General features: G+C 49.8%; 1 protein-coding gene across 1 annotated transcript in view; it reads right to left on the bottom strand.

Moving 5' to 3' along the window:
• Nucleotides 1–25,137, bottom strand: part of KPNA1 (karyopherin subunit alpha 1) — a 69,813-nt gene that overhangs the window by 42,986 nt on the left and 1,690 nt on the right. The gene's annotated exons all lie outside the window — the stretch shown is intronic.

Genomic DNA, 25,137 nt, shown 5'->3' with positions numbered 1-25,137 from the left:
TGACTTACACTGTACATACTGTGCGTGCCTATAACACGTGACTTACACTGTACATACTGTGCGTGCCTATAACACGTGACTTACACTGTGCATGCCTATAACACGTGACTTACACTGTACATACTGTGCGTGCCTATAACACGTGACTTACACTGTACATACTGTGCGTGCCTATAACACGTGACTTACACTGTACATACTGTGCCTGCCTATAACACGTGACTTACACTGTACATACTGTGTGTGCCTATAACACGTGACTTATATTGTACATACTGTGAATGCCTAAAAAACGTGACTTACACTGTACATACTGTGCGAGCCTATAACACGTGACTTACACTATACATACTGTGCGTGCCTATAAAACGTGACTTACACTGTACATACTGTGCGTGCCTATAACACGTGACTTACACTGTACATACTGTGCCTGCCTATAAAACGTGACTTACACTGTACATACTGTGTGTGCCTATAACACGTGACTTATATTGTACATACTGTGAATGCCTAAAAAACGTGACTTACACTGTACATACTGTGCGAGCCTATAACACGTGACTTACACTGTACATACTGTGATTGCCTATAACACGTGACTTACACTGTACATACTGTGATTGCCTATAACACGTGACTTACACTGTACATACTGTGCGAGCCTATAACACGTGACTTACACTGTACATACTGTGCGTGCCTATAACACGTGACTTACACTGTACATACTGTGCGTGTCTATAAAACGTGACTTACACTGTACATACTGTGCGTGCCTATACAACGTGACTTACACTGTACATACTGTGCGTGCCTATAAAACGTGACTTACACTGTACATACTGTGCGTGTCTATAAAACGTGACTTACACTGTACATACTGTGCGCGCCTATAAAACGTGACTTACACTGTACATACTGTGCGCGCCTATAACACGTGACTTACACTGTACATACTGTGCCTGCCTATAAAACATGACTTACACTGTACATACTGTGCGTGCCTATAACACGTGACTTACACTGTACATACTGTGCGTGCCTATAAAACGTGACTTACACTGTACATACTGTGCGTGCCTATAAAACGTGACTTACACTGTACATACTGTGCGTGCCTATAAAACGTGACTTACACTGTACATAGTGTGCGTGCCTATAACACGTGACTTACACTGTACATAGTGTGCGTGCCTATAAAACGTGACTTACACTGTACATACTGTGCGTGTCTACGGGGAGCATGCAGGGTGTAGTGGTCAGCATTGCTGTATCACAACACTGAGATCATGAGGCTATAGTAGAGAGCAGCTGCGGAAGGCTGATTTACTACCTTACGCTAATGAGAGTACCTGTTTAAACTAGGGAATTGTGCGTCTGCCAGCGGAAACCTGCGCCGCCAATTTATAATACGCCGACCTCCACAACCTTCATTGTTAGTTTCTGCACTTGCAGCGGCCCCATGATGGGGGCCCCTCAGAGTCCGGCTTCCCTGCCCCATATGCACCACTCTCAACAGGACAAATAGTTACATACACCCCCAAGACACTCCCATGTCAGGGCAGTTACGTGCGATCGCATTGTCACCAGCCACTTCACGCCCCATTTCACAGAACGACACATCCGGCCGAGCTGCGTCCGGCTCTGAATGGGACGGACATACACAAAGATGTGTAAAGTCGCTTCTGCGCATGCGCTGTATACAAAAACACGCTGTCTGCATCTGTGACGCCAGATCCGCGTGACTAAAAATCACCCCCATGAGTTAAATTTTCGATGGTATTCCATTAGCTTGGAGTTTGTACGTTCTCTCCTTTATGTGTGCGTTTCCTCCCACATTCCAAAATCATACTTATTTGGATTGTGACAAAATTAGCACTAGTGTGTGTGTGTCCACGTGATCGGGAATATAGAGTGTAAGCTCCACTGGGACAGGGACTCATGGCAACGACTAAACATTCTCTGCAAAAATGCTGCGGAATGTGCGCGCTATATGATTAACAGGTAATAATAATAATATATTGTCCTTTTAAAGTTTCTTGCATTTCATATATCATGTCTAAATCTATTCTGCCCTCTTCCTATTGTGTCAGCCCATGTACCCTATAGTGCCCCTCTTCTCTCATGTCCCCTATAGAAAGCTCATATAAGCCGCACCCCTTCTCCCATGTCCCCTATAGAAAGCACATACAAGCAGTGCCCCCTTCTCCCATGTCCCCTATAGAAAGCGCATATACGCCGTACCACCTTCTCCCACATCCCCGATAGAAAGCACATACAAGCAGTGCCCCCTTCTCCCATGTCCCCTACAGAAAGCGCATATACGCCGTACCCCCTTCTCCCACGTCCCCTATAGAAAGCACATACAAGCAGTACCCCCTTCACCCACTTCCCCTATAGAAAGCGCATATAAGCAGTGCCCCCTTCTCCCACTTCCCCTATAGAAAGCGCATATAAGCAGTGCCACTCTTCTCCCATGTCCCCTATAGAGCGCATATAAGCATTGCCCCTCTTCTCCCATATCCCCTATAGAGCGCATATAAGCAGTGCCCCTCTTCTCCCATGTCCCCTATAGAGCGCATATAAGCAGTGCCCCCTTCTCCCACTTCCCCTATAGAAAGCGCATATAAGCAGTGCCCCCTTCTCCCACTTCCCCTATAGAAAGCGCATATAAGCAGTGCCCCTCTTCTCCCATGTCCCCTATAGAGCGCATATAAGCAGTGCCCCTCTTCTCCCATGTCCCCTATACAGTGCATATAAGCAGTGCCCCTCTTCTCCCATGTCCCCTATAGAGTGCATATAAGCAGTGCCCCTCTTCTCCCATGTCCCCTATACAGTGCATATAAGCAGTGCCCCTCTTCTCCCATGTCCCCTATAGAGTGCATATAAGCAGTGCCCCTCTTCTCCCATGTCCCCTATAGAGCGCATATAAGCAGTGCCCCTCTTCTCCCATGTCCCTTATACAAAGCACATAAGCAGTGCCCCCTTCTCCCATGTCCCCTATACAGTGCATATAAGCAGTGCCCCTCTTCTCCCATGTCCCCTATAGAGCGCATATAAGCAGTGCCCCTCTTCTCTCATGTCCCCTATAGAGCGCATATAAGCAGTGCCCCTCTTCTCCCATGTCCCCTATAGAGGGCATATAAGCAGTGCCCCTCTTCTCCCATGTCCCCTATAGATTGCATATAAGCAGTGCCCTCTTCTCCCATGTCCCCTATAGAGGGCATATAAGCAGTGCCCCTCTTCTCCCATGTTCCCTATAGAGTGCATACAAGCAGTGCCCTTCTCCCATGTCCCCTATAGAGTGCATATAAGCAGTGCCCCTCTTCTCCCATGTCCCCTATAGAGTGCATATAAGCAGTGCCCCTCTTCTCTCACGTCCCCTATAGATTGCATATAAGCAGTGCCAATCTTCTCTCACGTCCCCTATAGATTGCATATAAGCAGTGTCCCTTTTCTCCCATGTCCCCTATAGAGCGTATATAAGCAGTGCCCCTCTTCTGCCACGTCCCCTATAGAGTGGATATAAGCAGTGCCCCTCTTCTCCCATGTTCCCTATAGAGCGCATATAAGCAGTGCCCCTCTTCTCTCACGTCCCCTATAGAGTGCATATAAGCAGTGCCCCTCTTCTGCCACGTCCCCTATAGAGTGCATATAAGCAGTGCCCCTCTTCTCTCATGTCCCCTATAGAGCGCATATAAGCAGTGCCCCTCTTCTCCCATGTCCCCTATAGAGCGCATATAAGCAGTGCCCCTCTTCTCTCACGTCCCCTATAGAGCGCATATAAGCAGTGCCCCTCTTCTCCCATGTCCCCTATAGAGTGCATATAAGCAGTGCCCCCTCTTCTCTCATGTCCCCTATAGAGTGCATATAAGCAGTGCCCCTCTTCTCCCATGTCCCCTATAGAGCGCATATAAGCAGTGCCCCCTTCTCCCACTTCCCCTATAGAAAGCGCATATAAGCAGTGCCCCCTTTTCCCACTTCCCCTATAGAAAGCGCATATAAGCAGTGCCCCTCTTCTCCCATGTCCCCTATAGAGCGCATATAAGCAGTGCCCCTCTTCTCCCATGTCCAGTATAGAGCGCATATAAGCAGTGCCCCTCTTCTCCCATGTCCCCTATAGAGCGCATATAAGCAGTGCCCCTCTTCTCCCATGTCCCCTATACAGTGCATATAAGCAGTGCCCCTCTTCTCCCATGTCCCCTATAGAGCGCATATAAGCAGTGCCCCTCTTCTCCCATGTCCCCTATACAGTGCATATAAGCAGTGCCCCTCTTCTCCCATGTCCCCTATAGAGTGCATATAAGCAGTGCCCCTCTTCTCCCATGTCCCCTATAGAGCGCATATAAGCAGTGCCCCTCTTCTCCCATGTCCCTTATACAAAGCACATAAGCAGTGCCCCCTTCTCCCATGTCCCCTATACAGTGCATATAAGCAGTGCCCCTCTTCTCCCATGTCCCCTATAGAGCGCATATAAGCAGTGCCCCTCTTCTCTCATGTCCCCTATAGAGCGCATATAAGCAGTGCCCCTCTTCTCCCATGTCCCCTATAGAGCGCATATAAGCAGTGCCCCTCTTCTCCCATGTCCCCTATAGAGCGCATATAAGCAGTGCCCCTCTTCTCCCATGTCCCTATAGAGCGCATATAAGCAGTGCCCCTCTTCTCCCATGTCCCCTATAGAGTGCATATAAGCAGTGCCCCTCTTCTCCCATGTCCCCTATAGAGCGCATATAAGCAGTGCCCCTCTTCTCCCATGTCCCCTATAGAGGGCATATAAGCAGTGCCCCTCTTCTCCCATGTCCCCTATAGATTGCATATAAGCAGTGCCCTCTTCTCCCATGTCCCCTATAGAGGGCATATAAGCAGTGCCCCTCTTCTCCCATGTTCCCTATAGAGTGCATACAAGCAGTGCCCTTCTCCCATGTCCCCTATAGAGTGCATATAAGCAGTGCCCCTCTTCTCCCATGTCCCCTATAGAGTGCATATAAGCAGTGCCCCTCTTCTCTCACGTCCCCTATAGATTGCATATAAGCAGTGCCCCTCTTCTCTCACGTCCCCTATAGATTGCATATAAGCAGTGTCCCTTTTCTCCCATGTCCCCTATAGAGCGCATATAAGCAGTGCCCCTCTTCTGCCACGTCCCCTATAGAGTGGATATAAGCAGTGCCCCCTCTTCTGCCACGTCCCCTATAGAGTGCATATAAGCAGTGCCCCTCTTCTCCCATGTTCCCTATAGAGCGCATATAAGCAGTGCCCCTCTTCTCTCACGTCCCCTATAGAGTGCATATAAGCAGTGCCCCTCTTCTGCCACGTCCCCTATAGAGTGCATATAAGCAGTGCCCCTCTTCTCTCATGTCCCCTATAGAGCGCATATAAGCAGTGCCCCTCTTCTCCCATGTCCCCTATAGAGCGCATATAAGCAGTGCCCCTCTTCTCTCACGTCCCCTATAGAGCGCATATAAGCAGTGCCCCTCTTCTCCCATGTCCCCTATAGAGTGCATATAAGCAGTGCCCCCTCTTCTCTCATGTCCCCTATAGAGTGCATATAAGCAGTGCCCCTCTTCTCTCACGGCCCCTATAGAGCTGTTAGAGCGACTAAATGATTTTTCTTCCTGAGGGTGTGAGGAAAATGCAACTAAAGTGCCCGCCACGGGGCTGTTTTCCGGCTTAGCGCGGCTAGAACAGCCTCGCAGTCAGCTCTTTAGTTGGAGAACGCCCGGTTCTCGTGACCATACACCCGGTTTAAGTCACAAGAATCGGCATTCTCCAACTTCCCGGCGCTATTCAACTCGCGCTGAATTGAATTGGCCTGAAACATGGAGACAGGTATAGAACCTCTTTCTATCATATATAGAGGTAGGTATACAGCCTCCCCTTCCTTATAATTAGGTTACAGAGATACTGGGACTATGACACAAGCAGTACTTATAGTACCAGGGCTGATGCTATACAACAGATTACACACAATGCAGTCACAAGGCTGAATATCCACCACCACGAGGGGTCACATTCCCCAATCTCACTGCCCCCTGTCTCTGTGAGTAACGTGTCTCTCGTCGTCACATTGTATACACCGGGGCCATCTAATGGTCTGTGGGCGACTCTCACACTGTATACACCGGGGCCATCTAATGGTCTGTGGGCGACTCTCACACTGTATACACCGGGGCCATCTAAGGGTCTGTGGGTGACTCTCACACTGTAAACACCGGGGCCATCTAATGGTCTGTGGGCGACTCTCACTGTATACACCGGGGCCATCTAATGGTCTGTGGGTGACTCTCACACTGTATACACCGGGGCCATCTAATGGTCTGTGGGAGACTCTCACTGTATACACCGGGGCCATCTAATGGTCTGTGGGAGGCTCTCACACTGTATACACCGGGGCCATCTAATGGTCTGTGGGAGACTCTCACACTGTATACACAGAGGCCATCTAATGGTCTGTGGGCGACTCTCACTGTTTACACCGGGGCCATCTAATGGTCTGTAGGAGACTCACACTGTATACACCGGGGCCATCTAATGGTCTGTAGGAGACTCACACTGTATACACCGGGGCCATCTAATGGTCTGTGGGCGACTCTCACACTGTATACACCAGGGCCATCTAATGGTCTGTAGGAGACTCACACTGTATACACCGGGGCCATCTAATGGTCTGTGGGTGACTCTCACTGTATACACCGGGGCCATCTAATGGTCTGTGGGAGACTCTCTCACTGTATACACCGGGGCCATCTAATGGTCTGTGGGCGACTCTCACACTGTATACACCGGGGCCATCTAATGGTCTGTAGGAGACTCACACTGTATACACCGGGGCCATCTAATGATCTGTGGGAGACTCTCACTGTATACACCGGGGCCATCTAATGGTCTGTGGGAGACTCACACTGTATACACCGGGGCCATCTAATGGTCTGTGGGAGACTCACACTGTATACACCGGGGCCATCTAATGGTCTGTGGGCGACTCTCACACTGTATACACCGGGGCCATCTAATGGTCTGTGGGAGACTCTCACTGTATACACCGGGGCCATCTAATGGTCTGTGGGCGACTCTCACTGTATACACCGGGGCCATCTAATGGTCTGTGGGAGACTCTCACACTGTATACACCGGGGCCATCTAATGGTCTGTGGGAGACTCTCACTGTATACACCGGGGCCATCTAATGGTCTGTAGGAGACTCACACTGTATACACCAGGGCCATCTAATGGCCTGTGGGAGACTCTCACTGTATACACCGGGAGCCATCTAATGGTCTGTGGGAGACTCTCACTGTATACACCGGGGCCATCTAATGGTCTGTGGGAGACTCACACTGTATACAGCGGGGCCATCTAATGGTCTGTGGGCGACTCTCACACTGTATACACCGGGGCCATCTAATGGTCTGTGGGCGACTCTCACTGTATACACCGGGGCCATCTAATGGTCTGTAGGAGACTCACACTGTATACACCGGGGCCATCTAATGGTCTGTGGGTGACTCTCACTGTATACAGCGGGGCCACCTAATGGTCTGTGGGCGACTCTCACACTGTATACACCGGGGCCATCTAATGGTCTGTGGGCGACTCTCACTGTATACACCGGGGCCATCTAATGGTCTGTGGGAGACTCTCACACTGTATACACCGGGGGCCATCTAATGGTCTGTGGGTGACCCTCACACTGTATACACCAAGGCCATCTAATGGTCTGTGGGTGACTCTCACACTGTATACACCGGGGCCATCTAATGGTCTGTGGGCGACTCTCACACTGTATACACCGGGGCCATCTAATGGTCTGTGGGAGACTCACACTGTATACACCGGGGCCATCTAATGGTCTGTGGGTGACTCTCACTGTATACACCGGGGCCATCTAATGGTCTGTGAGAGACTCTCACTGTATACACCGGGGCCATCTAATGGTCTGTGAGAGACTCTCACACTGTATACACCGGGGCCATCTAAAGGTCTGTGAGAGACTCTCACTGTATACACCGGGGCCATCTAATGGTCTGTGGGAGGCTCTCACACTGTATACACCGGGGCCATCTAAAGGTCTGTGAGAGACTCTCACTGTATACACCGGGGCCATCTAATGGTCTGTAGGAGACTCTCACACTGTATACACCGGGGCCATCTAATGGTCTGTGGGAGACTCTCACATTGTATACACCGGGGCCATCTAATGGTCTGTGGGAGACTCACACTGTATACACCGGGGCCATCTAATGGTCTGTAGGAGACTCACACTGTATACACCGGGGCCATCTAATGGTCTGTGGGCGACTCTCACACTGTATACACCGGGGCCATCTAATGGTCTGTAGGAGACTCACACTGTATACACCGGGGCCATCTAATGGTCTGTGGGAGACTCTCACTGTATACACCGGGAGCCATCTAATGGTCTGTGGGAGACTCTCACTGTATACAACGGGAGCCATCTAATGGTCTGTGGGAGGCTCTCACACTGTATACACCGGGGCCATCTCATGGTCTGTGGGAGACTCTCACACTGTATACACCGGGGCCATCTAATGGTCTGTGGGAGACTCTCACACTGTATACACCGGGGCCATCTAATGGTCTGTGGGAGACTCTCACACTGTATACACCGGGGCCATCTAATGGTCTGTGGGTGACTCTCACACTGTATACACCGAGGCAATCTAATGGTCTGTGGGAAACTCTCACACTGTATACACCGGGGCCGTCTAATGGTCTGTGGGAGACTCTCACACTGTACACACCGGTGTCATCTAATGGTCTGTGGGAGACTCTCACACTGTATACACCGGGGCCATCTAATGGTCTGTGGGTGACTCTCACACTGTATACACCGGGGCCATCTAATGGTCTGTGGGTGACTCTCACACTGTATACACCGGGGCCATCTAATGGTCTGTGGGTGACTCACTCTGTATACACCGGGGCCATCTAATGGTCTGTGGGAGACTCTCACACTGTATACACCGAGGCCATCTAATGGTCTGTGGGTGACTCTCACACTGTATACACCGGGGCCATCTAATGGTCTGTGGGAGACTCTCACACTGTATACACCGGGGCCATCTAATGGTCTGTGGGAGACTCTCAGACTTGGTGGTGTGAGACATCAATGCGACAGACATCGTCCATTTCTGAATCACTGCTCCGACGTAGTGTACAGACATTAGCTGGATTGGTTGCTTATTACATATAATTATATTTAGCGACTCCTATTTACTGGCCTCCTATAGAAACACGTGTCTTACAGGACAGCCACCTAGGACAATTCCATATAGCCTGGGGCTGCTATTCATAACTATAAGTATTCTCGGCCACCTATACAGACCATAGATGAAGAATACAGCCATGGGCAGCTCATAGTCACAGGAGGAGAAAACACTGAATATCCCACACATCACTGCTACCATAGCAGGTACAGGCTCATTTAGTACCGTCTGTTCCCTAGTGCCCCTGTGCCACACATCACTGCTACCATAGTGGGTACAGGCTCATTTAGTGCCGTCTGTTCCCTAGTGCCCCTGTGCCACACATCACTGCTACCATAGTGGGTACAGGCTAATTTAGTGCCAACTGTTCCCTAGTGCCCCTGTGCCACACATCCGATACCATAGTGGGTACAGGCTCATTTAGTGCCGTCTGTTCTCTAGTGCCCCTGTGCCACACATCACTGCTACCATAGTGGATACAGGCTCATTTAGTGCCGTCTGTTCCCTAGAGCCCCTGTGCCACACATCACTGCTACCATAGTGGGTACAGGCTCATTTAGTGCCGTCTGTTCCCTAGTGCCCCTGTGCCACACATCCGATACCATAGCGGGTACAGGCTCATTTAGTGCCGCCTGCTCCCTAGTGCCACACATCACTGCTACCATAGTGGATACAGGCTCATTTAGTGCCGTCTGCTCCCTAGTGCCCCTGTGCCACACATCACTGCTACCATAGTGGATACAGGCTCATTTAGTGCAGTCTGTTCCCTAGTGCCCGTGCCATACATCCCTGCTACCATAGCGGGTACAGGCTCATTTAGTGCCGTCTGTTCCCTAGTGCCCCTGTGCCACACATCACTGCTACAATAGCGGGTACAGGCTCATTTAGTGCCGTCTGTTCCCTAGTGCCCCTGTACCACACATCCCTGATACCATAGCGGGTACAGGCTCATTAAGTGCGTCCGCTCCCTAGTGCCCCTGTGCCACACATCACTGCTACCATAGCGGGTACAGGCTCATTTAGTGCAGTCTGTTCCCTAGTGCCCCTGTGCCACACATCACTGCTACCATAGCGGGTACAGGCTCATTTAGTGCAGTCTGTTCCCTAGTGCCCCTGTGCCACACATTACTGCTACCATAGTGGGTACAGGCTCATTTAGTGCCGTCTGTTCCCTAGTGCCCCTGTGCCACACATCACTGCTACCATAGTGCGTACAGGCTCATTTAGTGCCGTCTGTTCCCTAGTGCCCCTGTGCCACACATCACTGCTACCATAGTGCATACAGGCTCATTTAGTGCCGTCTGTTCCCTAGTGCCCCTGTGCCACACATCACTGCTACCATAGTGGGTACAGGCTAATTTAGTGCCAACTGTTCCCTAGTGCCCCTGTGCCACACATCCGATACCATAGTGGGTACAGGCTCATTTAGTGCCGTCTGTTCTCTAGTGCCCCTGTGCCACACATCACTGCTACCATAGCGGGTACAGGCTCATTTAGTGCAGTCTGTTCCCTAGTGCCCCTGTGCCACACATCACTGCTACCATAGTGGGTACAGGCTCATTTAGTGCCGTCTGTTCCCTAGTGCCCCTGTGCCACACATCCGATACCATAGCGGGTACAGGGTCATTTAGTGCCGCCTGCTCCCTAGTGCCACACATCACTGCTATCATAGTGGATACAGGCTCATTTAGTGCCGTCTGCTCCCTAGTGCCCCACATCACTGCTACCATAGTGGATACAGGCTCATTTAGTGCAGTCTGTTCCCTAGTGCCCGTGCCACACATCCCTGCTACCATAGCGGGTACAGGCTCATTTAGTGCCGTCTGTTCCCTAGTGCCCCTGTGCCACACATCACTGCTACAATAGCGGGTACAGGCTCATTTAGTGCCGTCTGTTCCCTAGTGCCCCTGTACCACACATCCCTGATACCATAGCGGGTACAGGCTCATTAAGTGCGTCCGCTCCCTAGTGCCCCTGTGCCACACATCACTGCTACCATAGCGGGTACAGGCTCATTTAGTGCAGTCTGTTCCCTAGTGCCCCTGTGCCACACATTACTAGTGCCACTACAAGCCCTGGTGAGTCTCTCTTTCCTATCCGCTACCAAGTCACTGTCTGTGGCACCTTCATGTTTGTCCTGTGTATTTATTCTACAAGCTCATTCCAAAAACAGGAATTTGGAAAAATATGAGATATGGTAAGAACTTACCCTTGTTATCTCTATTTCTACGAAGTCCATAGGGTTCCACAGGATACCTTGGTATAGGTGTGACGTCAGTCGCAGGGCACCAAAGAGTTAAGCTTTCAGCCTCCCAGGATGCACTAGGTCCCCCTCCTATACCCCGCCCCCGGGCCAAGGCACCTCAGTTAGTTACCAAGCCATAGGCCGGAGGAGGAGAAGGAAGAGAGAGAACAAAGATCTGGACACATACAAGAATCACATTCTCACCAGAGGGAGACGGAAAACCGGTGACCAGAGCAAAGCCCATCTGCAGCACAGGTGCGACAGGGCGGGAGTCCTGTGGAACCCTATGGACTTCGTAGAAATAGAGATAACAAGGGTAAGTTCTTACCATATCTCATATTTTCTACTTCAGGGTCCATAGGGTATCCACAGGATACCTTGGGGATGTCCCAAAGCAGTATCCTTTAAGGGTGGGGACGCTCCTGTGCAGAAAGGAGAATCCGCCGCCCGAAGGAAGCATCCTGAGAGGCGAAGGTGTCAAACCTGTAATACCTCACGAAGGTATGGACAGAAGACCACGTAGCAGCCTTGCAGATCTGAACTGCCGAGGCACCACGTCGAGCTGCCCACGAAGGACCCACAGACCTAGTGGAATGAGCCTTCAGAGAAGGAGGGACCGGTAGGCCTTCATGAAGATAAGCTTCAGAAATAGCCATACGGATCCAGGCTGCCAAAGTTTGCTTTGAAGCAGGCCAACCCTTTTTACGGAAGCCAAAGAGGACAAACAAAGCGTCCGACTTCCTAAACGAAGAAGTGCGGTCAACATAAGTCCTTAAGGCCCGCACAACATCCAATGAGGCCTCACCCACGGAAAGACCCGGTGAGTTAAAGGCCGGAACAACTATTTCCTCGTTAATATGAAACTGGGAAATAACTTTGGGAAGAAACTCGGGCCGAGTGCGGAGCACTGCCCTGTTCCCATAAAAAACCAAGAAAGGGGGTCTACAAGAAAGAGCCCCTAACTCAGAAACACGTCTGGCCGAACCAATAGCCAGAAGGAAAACAGTCTTAGCTGTTAGCCATTTAAGATCCACTGAGCCCAGTGGTTCAAACGGCGGTCCTTGGAGAGCCCTCAGGACCACAGCCAAATCCCAAGGCGCCACAGGTGGAACAAAGGGCGGCTGAATGCGGAGAACACCCTGCATAAAGGTGCGCACATCCGGGATTGTAGCAATCCTACGGTGAAACCAGACAGATAGGGCCGAAACCTGTACCTTCAAAGAAGCAAGGCGAAGCCCATGATCTAGTCCCGCTTGCAGGAAGGCGAGAATCCGAGACAGACGAAACTCCCGCGGTGCATAACCTCTCGGTCGACACCACTGGAAGAACGTATGCCACACGCGATGGTATATCCTCGCGGAAGACGGTTTCCGAGCTCGTAACATGGTACGCACCACAGAGCTGGAAAACCCCCGGGACCTCAGCATGGCCGTCTCAACAGCCACGCCGTCAAAGACAGCCGAGTCAGGTCCGGGTGAAGGCAAGGACCCTGAGACAGAAGGTCCGGTCGTAGCGGCAACCGCAGAGGAATGTCCACGGACAGACCCTGAAGGTCTGAGAACCAGTGCCGTCTGGGCCACGCGGGAGCTATCAACAGGAGCGTCCCTCCTTCCTGTTTGAATTTCCGGATTACCCGTGGAAGAAGGGAGACCGGAGGGAACAGGTATGCGAACCGGAACGTCCACCGGACGGACAGAGCATCCACCAGAGACGCCCCTTTGTCTCTTGTGCGAGACCCGTACACCGGCAACTTGTTGTTGTGCCGGGACGCCATGAGGTCGATTTCTGGAAGACCCCACCTGTCCACCAGTAGTTGAAAAACGTCCGGGTGCAGGGACCATTCCCCCGGATGAACGTCCTGGCGACTTAGAAAGTCCGCCTCCCAATTGAGCACTCCCGGGATGAAGACCGCTGATATGGCCGGAAGATTGCGCTCCGCCCAAACCAGGATCCGAGAGACCTCTACGAGAGCCGCCCGACTGCGAGTTCCTCCTTGCCTGTTTATGTAGGCCACGGTGGTAGCGTTGTCCGACTGGACCTGCACCGGGCGACCCTGGAGAAACCGCTGTGCCTGCTGGAGAGCATTGAAGACCGCACGGAGTTCCAAGATATTTATTGGAAGCTCCGCTTCTGTCGGCGTCCACCTGCCCTGGAACAAGTGTGGACCCGAAACTGCTCCCCAGCCCCGAAGACTGGCGTCCGTTGTCAACAGGACCCAATTTGGAACCCAGAACGGACGTCCCTTGTTGAGGTGGGTCGTCTGTAACCACCACGTAAGGGACAGGCGAACCTCCTGGGTGAGCACAATCGTCTGGGACTTCAGAGACTGAGTCAGCCCGTTCCACTTGGACAGGATCAGGTGCTGCAGAGGTCTGGAGTGAAACTGGGCGTATTCCACCATGTCGAACACCGACACCATGGAGCCCAGTAACCTCATCGCCGAGTGTAAGGACACCCGGCGGCTGTGCAGACAACTGCGCACCCTTGACTGTAAAGCAGAGATCTTGTCCTCCGTCACGAAGATCCTTTGCTGTCCCGAGTCCAATAAGGCTCCAAGATGCAGAATCCTCCGAGACGGGATTAGAGTGGACTTCTGCCAGTTGATTAGCCAGCCGTGCCGTTGCAGCAGTGCAATGGTCAGGTCCAAGTGGCGTAACAGGAGCTCTGGAGATCCTGCCACCAATAACAGGTCGTCCAAATACGGCAACATGCGGACTCCCTGCAGCCGCAGAGAAGCCGCCATGACCGCCATCACCTTGGTGAAAACACGTGGTGCTGTTGCCAGGCCAAAAGGTAACGCCCGAAACTGGAAGTGGTCGCTGCTGATTGCAAACCTGAGGAACTGTTGATGGCGCCAAAGAATAGGGACATGCAGGTAAGCGTCCTGTATGTCCAATGACACCAAGTAGTCCCCAGGTTCCAGCGCCAGAATGATGGACCGTAGGGTCTCCATCCGAAACTTCGGGACCCGCAAAGACTTGTTGAGTGCTTTGAGGTTGAGTATCGGACGATATGACCCATTGGGTTTCTGTACCAAAAATAGATTTGAATAGAAACCCTGGCCCCTCTGGGAGAATGGAACCGCCACTATAACTCCAGCCTGGAGCATAGTGTGCAATACCTTCCGCAGCTGCGTAGCCTTGTTCCGGTCTGATGGGAGACCCGTGGTGAAGAAGCGAGCCGGGGGTCTGTGCCGGAAGGAGAGGGCGTATCCGTGGGAAACCACCTCCAGAACCCAAGTGTCTGTCGTAGTGGTCGACCAACACTGGGCGAACTGTAGCAGGCGGCCTCCCACCCTGGGATCCCCCAAAGGGAGGCCCGGACCGTCAGGCCGCAGGCTTGTCATCTGGCTTGGGGGCCGGACGTCTGGTACTCCATGCCTGCTTCCGGGGCTTGACCGATTTCTTAGGGCCAGCCTGTCGAGGAAACGACTGTGGTTTGGGCCTGCCCTGGGCCCTAGATGACCGAAAGGACGATGGTCCCGAACCAGAAGGAGCAGCGGCCGACGGGAGACAGGCAGATTTGGCTGCCGCCAGCGTGGCCACAATCTTATCCAGATCCGGACCGAAGAGAACTTCTCCGGTAAACGGCAACGCTTCCAGACCTTTCTTGGAATCTGCGTCCGCCTTCCAGGATCGCAGCCACAAGGTGCGACGAGCAGCTACCGCTGCTGAAGAAATTCTAGACACCAGAGTACTAATGTCTAGAGCCGCCTCGTTGATGTAGGTGGCCGAATCACGGAGATTGCCAATCAACTCCGCCTGATCGGCCGGACAGTCGGATTCAAAAGAAGCCTCTAATGAATCCGCCCAGCGCTCCATCGCTCTGGCAACCCAGCAAATGGCCATAGCCGGCCGTGCTGCCCCCCCTGCAAGGGAATAAGCGGACTTCAGGCAGATTTCTACCTTGCGGTCCGTAGCATCCTTAAGGGAGGACATGGATGGCATCGGCAATGTGGCACTACGGACAAGACGGGTCACGTGAGAATCCACCTGTGGAGGGGATTCCCACTTAGCAAAATAATTATCCGCGAACGGATAAGCCACCGCCAGGCGTCTCTGCGGCTGGTATCTTTTGCCAGGTTGTTTCCACGCCTCCTCTAAATGGTCCACCAACTGACCCGAAAGAGGAAAGACTGTGGCATCGCCCTTCACATCTTTGAAAAAGGCATACTTAGATTTAGCCGCTGGGGGAACTTCGTCCTCAATCACCAAGGCTGTGCGGACCGCCCGAATAAGTCCAGGAATATATACTTTGGACTTAGCATCAGCGTCCTTAGTATGGAGAGGTTCCTGATCGTAAGGATCTAGAATCTCCCCATCATCAGACGTCCCTTCGTCATCCTCATAAGGAGCGGACAGAGACGCCACCGGCCTTTTATGAGACCGCATCACAGACTCCCCTTGCAACACATCCGACAAGTGCTGTACAGAACTTGTCAGGGAGTTAACCCACGCTGGCTCCTGAGAACCCGGGAGCGGGGAAATAGGGAGACTGTGGGGTACCACCAATTGTCGTGGGAACCCCTGCATGGGTGACGACACCACAGACTGCTGGGACAAACCCATCGGAGTAAACGCGGGCTGCGGAGCTAACTGGCCCACTAAAGCTGTTAACGCCTGAGCGAAACAAGCCCAGGGCGGCTCCTGTACCGGTGCTGTAACCGTAATAGGCCGCGCCATGGACAAACACTGCCGGCAAAGGCCCTCCGCGCTACCCTCCCCCTCCGCTAACGGTACTTTGCACGTGGTACACTGTAGCCGGAGGGGAAAATCACTTTCAGACATGATGGCACCACGTATGTGACCTCTCTCACCAATTAAGTATTAAATAGGCGAGAGACCACCCTGCAGCACCGCACCGCAAGGGCTTTAGCAGAAAGAACAGGGACAGTAATAAAGCTGACAGTTTAGAGAAGAAAAGATTACAGGCAGCAGCGCTAGCACAGTCACATACAATGCAGAAAAATAACAATTCCTGCACTAACAGCGCTGATCACTCAACTACACAGACACAGGGCCTGGTAGGACACAGCGCTGCATACACAGACCTGACCACAGCGGAGGAGAGGTATGCGGGGGGACCCAGACCACGATGCTTCCGTCCAGCGCTTCCAGCAGCGTTCACCATGCGTTCTGGAGAAGATGGCCGCCGAGGAGCAGAGAGGAGGCTGGCCTGGGGGAGGAGCGCTGCCACAGGACCAGTCGGCAGCATGCAGAGAGGGCTGTGTGCAGCGGGGGAGGCGCCGGCTGTGAGACAGGGAAGGCGCGCTCCCCTGGCATGCATTTAACCCCTGGGACGCCGCAGCGCTACCGCTCTGCTGCGGTCCGCTGTCCCAGGGGGTAGTGGAAGCGCAGGTTGGTCGCCTGGCTCCACGCTGCAGCCAGTCCCCAGGGAGCCCCCTGCCTGGGGACTTAGGACCATGTGATCAGCGGGGACCCACCGCGGGACCCCGCTGCTTACCTCTGTCCCCCTTGAATCCGGCCATGGTCCGGAGCATCTGGGGTCACCGCTAGCTGTGACCCCAGACGCCCACCAGCATCCCCGGATCAGTACCGGCGTTCTGGTACCGGCGGGGTGTAGGGAAGACAGCATGGACGTCAGGACTGACTGTCCATGCTGTTCATCCAGATGTGCAGCCACAGCTGCATGAAGAATAAGCTTCAGGGGCTCTTCTAGCCCCCACTCCAACAGGTGCACCCGACTCCGGCCGGGCACCAAACTAAACTGAGGTGCCTTGGCCCGGGGGCGGGGTATAGGAGGGGGACCTAGTGCATCCTGGGAGGCTGAAAGCTTAACTCTTTGGTGCCCTGCGACTGACGTCACACCTATACCAAGGTATCCTGTGGATACCCTATGGACCCTGAAGTAGAAAATGAATCTAAGTTTAGAACACGGCACAGACTATTCAATGATACTAAACACAAGAGCACAATATATTTTTTTCCCGTAACTGAAGCAACATTTTCATGGCCTGTAGTTATGTTATTGTTCTCATTACAAATATACTAATAAGTCACTTGTCTCACTGGTATAATAAACATTACACATGGAACAGATGCTGGGACCTGAAATAACTGCTACAGACCCTCATCTCTGTATACATACAGCTGTAATAATGTGGCCAGCAGCAATCGGGTCTGATAGTAAAGGATTATGCAATCTCCGAGTGGCACTAACAACGCTGTAATCCGGTCACTGCCAGGGAACGAGAGCAACTCTCTGCGCATACCGGATGATGGTGGGTTTATGACGAGCCACAGGGGGCCGGGCAGAGAAAAGCACTACACACAGCTCACAATAAGCCCTAGATACGCTCCCAGGGAGGATGTATCTAGCAAATAACTATGTAGGATAGGGGGTATTTGTGCAAAGTTTCATCTTCGATTCTAAACCTTTATTAGACATCCAGAAAAGGGCTGTGATACTGCAATCCGTCACGCAGAAAATGAGGGTGAATGGTAATCCCGGGGATTAAGGAAAGCACCAGGGATATTTCAGTTTTAATAGGTTTCCCCCGCCACCACGCTGAAGCGTGTTACATGTTTCACACCCACAAGATAATGCCTGGTGTAATCTCCCAGCAGGAGCAATAGAGACACAGGGCTCTCATACAGATGGCCTGTCAGACAGAGCCTAGAGGCCAACACAGTCACCAGCCAGGAGCAATGAGGGTTCCCAAAGGTCTCTAATAGGACGACGGCACCATCACATGCAGTAAGACTGATGCTACATGCGCCATATAAGGGGGGACAAATAACGCACGTATGCTGCAGCCTGTCACCGAACACGCAGGCCGAAAGTGGACGTCAGATGGCAATGCTACCATGCCGCATAATGGCCCTAAAGGGTCTTGCCCCAATTCGGTTATCTCAGGACCTGTGCAGTAGAGTACAGTACATCCAGCAAACGCTTTCACTGAAGTGCACAGTTCTAGGTCACAAGTCAGTAAGACTGAGATCTGCAGCCAAGTGACAGCTTCACCTCACTCAGGTGCCCTTCAGCCTTCTCCTTGTCTTATGGTGCGTACACACTAGACGATATGCCCCCTGAGCGATATCGTCTAGTGTGTCGTTCATGACATTGAGCACACCCGCTGAACGATATCATTAACGATATCGTTCAGCGCCGGGCTCTCTTCCCCCATTCCCCAACATGCAGCAACCTGACGACATCGTCAGGTTGGCCTGCATGTTAACCCGATGAACGATGATGACGAACGACCCGCAGGAACGCGCGTCGTCGTTATCGTTCATCCCTTTTGTGATAAAAATGGACGATAAAGTGAACAATAACGATATCGTTATCGTTCAGTCGTCCACTTTAAATTGCCCAGTGTGTACCCACCATTACAGTCACAGACTGTTCTCTCTCAGACTGTCTCTCAGCATCAGGGTTTGTGTTGAACAAGAGAAGGAATCGCTGGGGCAGCTACAGGATTAGAATTGTACTTTAGATACATCTCAGTTTGTGGCTTTTGTCTGATGTGTTCCAATTTTAATTTAATTTTTAATATAGAAGAAATGGAAGTTCCCGTACATATTGGTTGCTATGGAAATGACGCTTCTTGCGCATACATGGCTGCCTAGTAAGAATTATAGAGCATTCGCGTCACCGTGGAGATCAGCGATCCCTATGTCAGATCCTTTCCCTCCTCCATCAATAATACACAGAGGGAAAACGTTCACCATATTTTTTTTACCATTTATTGTTACTGAGATACAAATCCTTATGTGGATGTTTTAAGATGCCAGCGGCTGCGTACGTACTAGCGGTAACCCATCCTTAATAGGAGCATGCAAGTTTTGTGGCAGAAACACTTTGGGCGCAATTCAATTGTTTTCGCGGCCCGGATCTCCCGTCTAAAGTGACGGGAGATCGCGGGCCGCTATTCATTTGTTCCAGATTTTCGCGCCCAAAGTGGTAGGGTTTAGCAGCGTAAACCGGCTAACCCCGACCAAAGTGCTGAGCGCGATCGCGAAAAGTGCCGTTTGGGAGCCCAAACAAGTCACTTTTCACCGATTTCAGCTCGCACCCCTCAGGGGCTGCGAGCTGAAATGGAGCGCTGGCAGCTGATCGCGCCCGACAGGAGCAACAATTGATTAGCTCTGTCGGGTGCGATGGGGGCTGGAAACAATTGAATTCTGCCCTATAAATGAGAATGTAGTGTTCCCGCTAGGCTGTTTTAGCGGGGTGCGGCACCCTGCCCTCCTTCTGGAGGGCAAAAAGCACCCTGCCCTCCAGGAGGAGGGCAAAAAGCGCCCTGCCCTAACAGCCTGCGGGAGCCGTTCTCACCCGCGGGACGCAGTGTCCCGCGGGTGGACAAACATGCGGTGACCCCTTTCTGCAGCACTTGGGGGGCTGCCCGGCATGTCCGTAAGCGCCGGGCACGCCCCCAAGTATGACGAAAAGGGGGATGCGTCTTATAGACACGCCCCCTTTTCGTAACCACGCCCCATTTTCGGGCGCGCACACAACATTGCCCTCTCCAGCTCCAGCGCCCTGCCTCCCGCCGGAGCTAGAGGGAACACTAAGAATGTAGTATATGGATTCACTATGAAGTGACATCACCAAGTGCAAGATGACAACCAAAGGGCTCTAACAGCTGAGGTCACCTCCTTTCCCCTCTTCCCAAGGCCCCATGTCTGGGTGTCATCTATGGGGAGAATTTAATTAGCTGCGGTAATTTACCGCAAACTAATTGATCCCCAGGAGTTATCTAATGAGCCCCGAAGTCAGACCGTTGCACTGCACACAGTGTGTATTTCATTACAGGTTTGAGCAGACCCGAAAAAAATATAGGTATTATAAGTATGGGGATATTACAGTGTGTTATCTCTCTGTATGTGACCTGTGCACCATGTGTGCCTTTCTCCTCTCCTCTATACTGTTATACATGTCTGGCTGTGGGGTATGCTGTGATTATTGGGGTATTATCAGGCTTGTCTGTGATGTCACCATGAGGTGGGATGTGATGAGTAAGTATGGGAATATTACAGAGTGTTATCTCCCTGTATGTGACCTGTGCACCTTTCTCCTCTCCTCTATACTGTTATACATGTCTGGCTGTGGGTAATGCTGTGATTATTGGGTGATTATCAGGAGTGTCTGTGATGTGAAGTATGGGGAAGTCATAGAAGTGTGTGGAGACTGTAAATGTGTGTTATGCTGGCAGTCTCTGGGAGTGACATCACTGACACATGTTGGAGGGGTCAGAGGTCACACCAATGTCACTACATGCCAATGTATGACATCATTTATATAAATATTTTCAAAATTATTTACAACATCACTTATTCTGTAACATCCATATAAATCATCTCTAATTCTCTTCCAATTTTCATCCAAATGTTATAATTTTGACATTTCATTGTCCTGGTCCTATATTCACCTACCAGTCCCTGATGCCCTGCACCAGCCACTACTGACATCCAATTTTTAAGAATAATAGCACATTTATTAGACATGTTTGTAAACAAATACGTCCACCTGTCATAGCAAATAGTATATGTGCCTCCAGCAGAACTGGCAACCTACCCCAACCGCACCGTAGAATGATCGGACCGCTGCCGCCCAGCACGATTCATAAATGATACATCCCACAAAATGCTAATACAGGGCAATTAGCTCAATGGTGAAACACAAGAGTGTGGCTATAACACACAACTCTTCTACACAATATTAATTACACAAAAATATAACAAGGGAATAAAAATGCAGGGGTAGATGACAAATATCAACTATAACAAGTAAGACAACGAATAATGCTAATATAACAGTGGATAGGAACAGATACAGGGCCTGATTCAGCAAGGAACGCATAAATGCAGATGCACGCAATTGGCCGATGTTCGCGCATCAATACGGACGTTAGCGGAGGGTAAAGGGGGCGGCATTATGTAGTTCTGGGCGTCTGCATCTTTGTGCTGCGATTGCCGGGTGTATGCAATCGTTAGTGTATTCGCGCGGCGGCCGGGTGCGTGCGTCTAAATCCGTGCGTTCCTTGCTGAATCAGGCCCACAGATAATACAGGTTATTATGTTGTATATATTGCAGTGGATTACACACACAACTATGATCAGTTAATGATAATAGGTTATTGTTGATATTAACGACATCTAAGATGAAAGCAGATAGAGATGAGTGACTGGTGCTAATGGTGAATGGTGCTATATAACACATTAGATAATAACAGCTATAGAGAGGAGTGTGAATGGTGCTAATGGTGAATGGTGCTATATAACACATTAGATAATAACAGCTATAGAGAGGAGTGTGACTGGTGCTAATGGTGAATGGTGCTATATAACACATTAGATAATAACAGCTATAGAGAGGAGTGTGACTGGTGCTAATGGTGCTATATAACACATTAGATAATAACAGCTATAGAGATGAGTGTGACTGGTGCTAATGGTGAATGGTGCTATATAACACATTAGATAATAACAGCTATAGAGAGGAGTGTGACTGGTGCTAATGGTGAATGGTGCTATATAACACATTAGATAATAACAGCTATAGAGATGAGTGTAACTGGTGCTATATAACACATTAGATAATAACAGCTATAGAGATGAGTGTGAATGGTGCTATATAACACATTAGATAATAACAGCTATAGAGATGAGTGTGAATGGTGTTAATGGTGAATGGTGCTATATAACACATTAGATAATAACAGCTATAGAGAGGAGTGTGACTGGTGCTAATGGTGAATGGTGCTATATAACACATTAGATAATAACAGCTATAGAGAGGAGTGTGACTGGTGCTAATGGTGACTGGTGCTATATAACACATTAGATAATAACAGCTATAGAGAGGAGTGTGACTGGTGCTATATAACACATTAGATAATAACAGCTATAGAGAGGAGTGTGAATGGTGCTAATGGTGAATGGTGCTATATAACACATTAGATAATAACAGCTATAGAGAGGAGTGTGACTGGTGCTAATGGTGAATGGTGCTATATAACACATTAGATAATAACAGCTATAGAGATGAGTGACTGGTGCTAATGGTCAGTGGTGCTATATAACACATTAGATAATAACAGCTATAGAGATGAGTGTGAATGGTGCTATATAACACATTAGATAATAACAGCTACAGAGGAGTGTGACTGGTGCTATATAACACATTAGATAATAACAGCTATAGAGAGGAGTGTGTGGTGCTATATAACACATTAGATAATAACAGCTATAGAGATGAGTGTGACTGGTGCTAATGGTGAATGGTGCTATATAACACATTAGATAATAACAGCTATAGAGAGGAGTGTGACTGGTGCTAATGGTGAATGGTGCTATATAACACATTAGATAATAACAGCTATAGAGATGAGTGTGACTGGTGCTAATGGTGACTGGTGCTATATAACACATTAGATAATAACAGCTATAGAGAGGAGTGTGACTGGTGCTAATGGTGACTGGTGCTATATAACACATTAGATAATAACAGCTATAGAGAGGAGTGTGACTGGTGCTAATGGTGACTGGTGCTATATAACACATTAGATAATAACAGCTATAGAGATGAGTGTGACTGGTGCTAATGGTGACTGGTGCTATATAACACATTAGATAATAACAGCTATAGAGATGAGTGTGACTGGTGCTAATGGTGAATGGTGCTATATAACACATTAGATAATAACAGCTATAGAGATGAGTGTGACTGGTGCTAATGGTGACTGGTGCTATATAACACATTAGATAATAACAGCTATAGAGAGGAGTGTGACTGGTGCTAATGGTGACTGGTGCTATATAACACATTAGATAATAACAGCTATAGAGATGAGTGTGAATGGTGCTAATGGTGAATGGTGCTATATAACACATTAGATAATAACAGCTATAGAGAGGAGTGTGACTGGTGCTAATGGTGACTGGTGCTATATAACACATTAGATAATAACAGCTATAGAGAGGAGTGTGACTGGTGCTAATGGTGAATGGTGCTATATAACACATTAGATAATAACAGCTATAGAGATGAGTGTGACTGGTGCTAATGGTGACTGGTGCTATATAACACATTAGATAATAACAGCTATAGAGAGGAGTGTGACTGGTGCTAATGGTGACTGGTGCTATATAACACATTAGATAATAACAGCTATAGAGAGGAGTGTGACTGGTGCTAATGGTGAATGGTGCTATATAACACATTAGATAATAACAGCTATAGAGATGAGTGTGACTGGTGCTAATGGTGAATGGTGCTATATAACACATTAGATAATAACAGCTATAGAGATGAGTGTGACTGGTGCTAATGGTGAATGGTGCTATATAACCCATTAGATAATAACAGCTATAGAGATGAGTAACTGGTGCTAATGGTGAATGGTGCTATATAACACATTAGATAATAACAGCTATAGAGATAATGTAAAACACAGGGAGCAAAGCTGTATTACAATTACTATAGAGATCACATAGTTAGAGGTGAATTGTGGGCGCTGCCCGTGATCTGCCATTTTGGTCGAGTTGGAACTCCAACAACAGCACCCGAAACTGCCCCGATTTTGCCCCTATGTTACGCATCTTAGTTTGCGACCCCGTAAGAATGTATATTAAAATACTCGATTTAAGAGCCACCGTAAGAGCGGCTGATGTGCTCACTCCATCGCTCCTCACAGAATCTACCACATAGGATTGTTTACAGTAAATACTTTATAACGTTAATGTTGTCTATTTTGCATAAAGCATATTAGGACGCTTCTTATATAATTATATACAACATATGAGCTGTCAGGTGTTATTGTAAGCTGGTGAGATGTAAGTTATAAGGATATTATTGGTGGAATTCAATTGTTTACGCGGTCCGGATCTCCCGTCTAAAGTGACAGGAGATTGCGGGCCGCTATTCAATCAATGCCATTTTTCGCGCTGATCGCGCCCAAAGTGGTCGGGTTAAGCCGCGTAAAGCAGCTACCCTCGACCAAAGTGCTGGGTGCGACCGCGAAAAGTGATGTTTGGGCGCCCAAACAGGTCACTTTTCGCACATTTCAGCTCTCACCCCCCTGGGGCTGCGAGCTGAAATGTAGCGCTGACAGCTGATCGCGCCCGACAGGAGCAACAATTGAATAGCTCCGTCGGGCGCGATGGGGGCTGGAAACAATTGAATTCCTCCCTATAAATCACCTACAAAATCAATAACCTCTATAAATGATCTCTCTCGGGTGCCTCAATATTATTATAGTAAGGGCTACATTACCCCATATTTAGCAAACGGACTAACAAGGACATTAATCAATCAGCAGACAGGTATCAACTATAGGGGCTTATTTATTAAACACATTTTGCAGGAAATCCCCCAAAAACTGACGTTGTTTGGGGATACCTGCAAAAAGTAAGCACCCCCAGGAGGAATAACTGGCATTCAGCAGCAGATATCAGAGATCTTGTAGTCGATGGGCACCCATTGTTGCAATTGATTTTGGGGGCCCATTAATTAATCGTGCTTGTTGCGCAATTAGATCAAGTTTAGGCGCATAAAATGGTTAAACCTGTTTCAAGTCCTAGTTAGGGCACCAAAACCAGGACTTAGCGTATATTTCTGCTTGCCACCTCAGGAGGGTGCAAGCACAAATGCCAAGCGCCTGAATGGAGCAACAATTTAATTGCTCCATCGGGAGCCTATCAG

This window comes from Taudactylus pleione, unplaced genomic scaffold (genome assembly GCF_031769625.1).
Source record: "Taudactylus pleione unplaced genomic scaffold, aTauple2 ptg000523l, whole genome shotgun sequence".
Classification (NCBI taxonomy): domain Eukaryota; kingdom Metazoa; phylum Chordata; class Amphibia; order Anura; family Myobatrachidae; genus Taudactylus; species Taudactylus pleione.
This window is presented reverse-complemented; position numbering and strand designations above follow the sequence as displayed.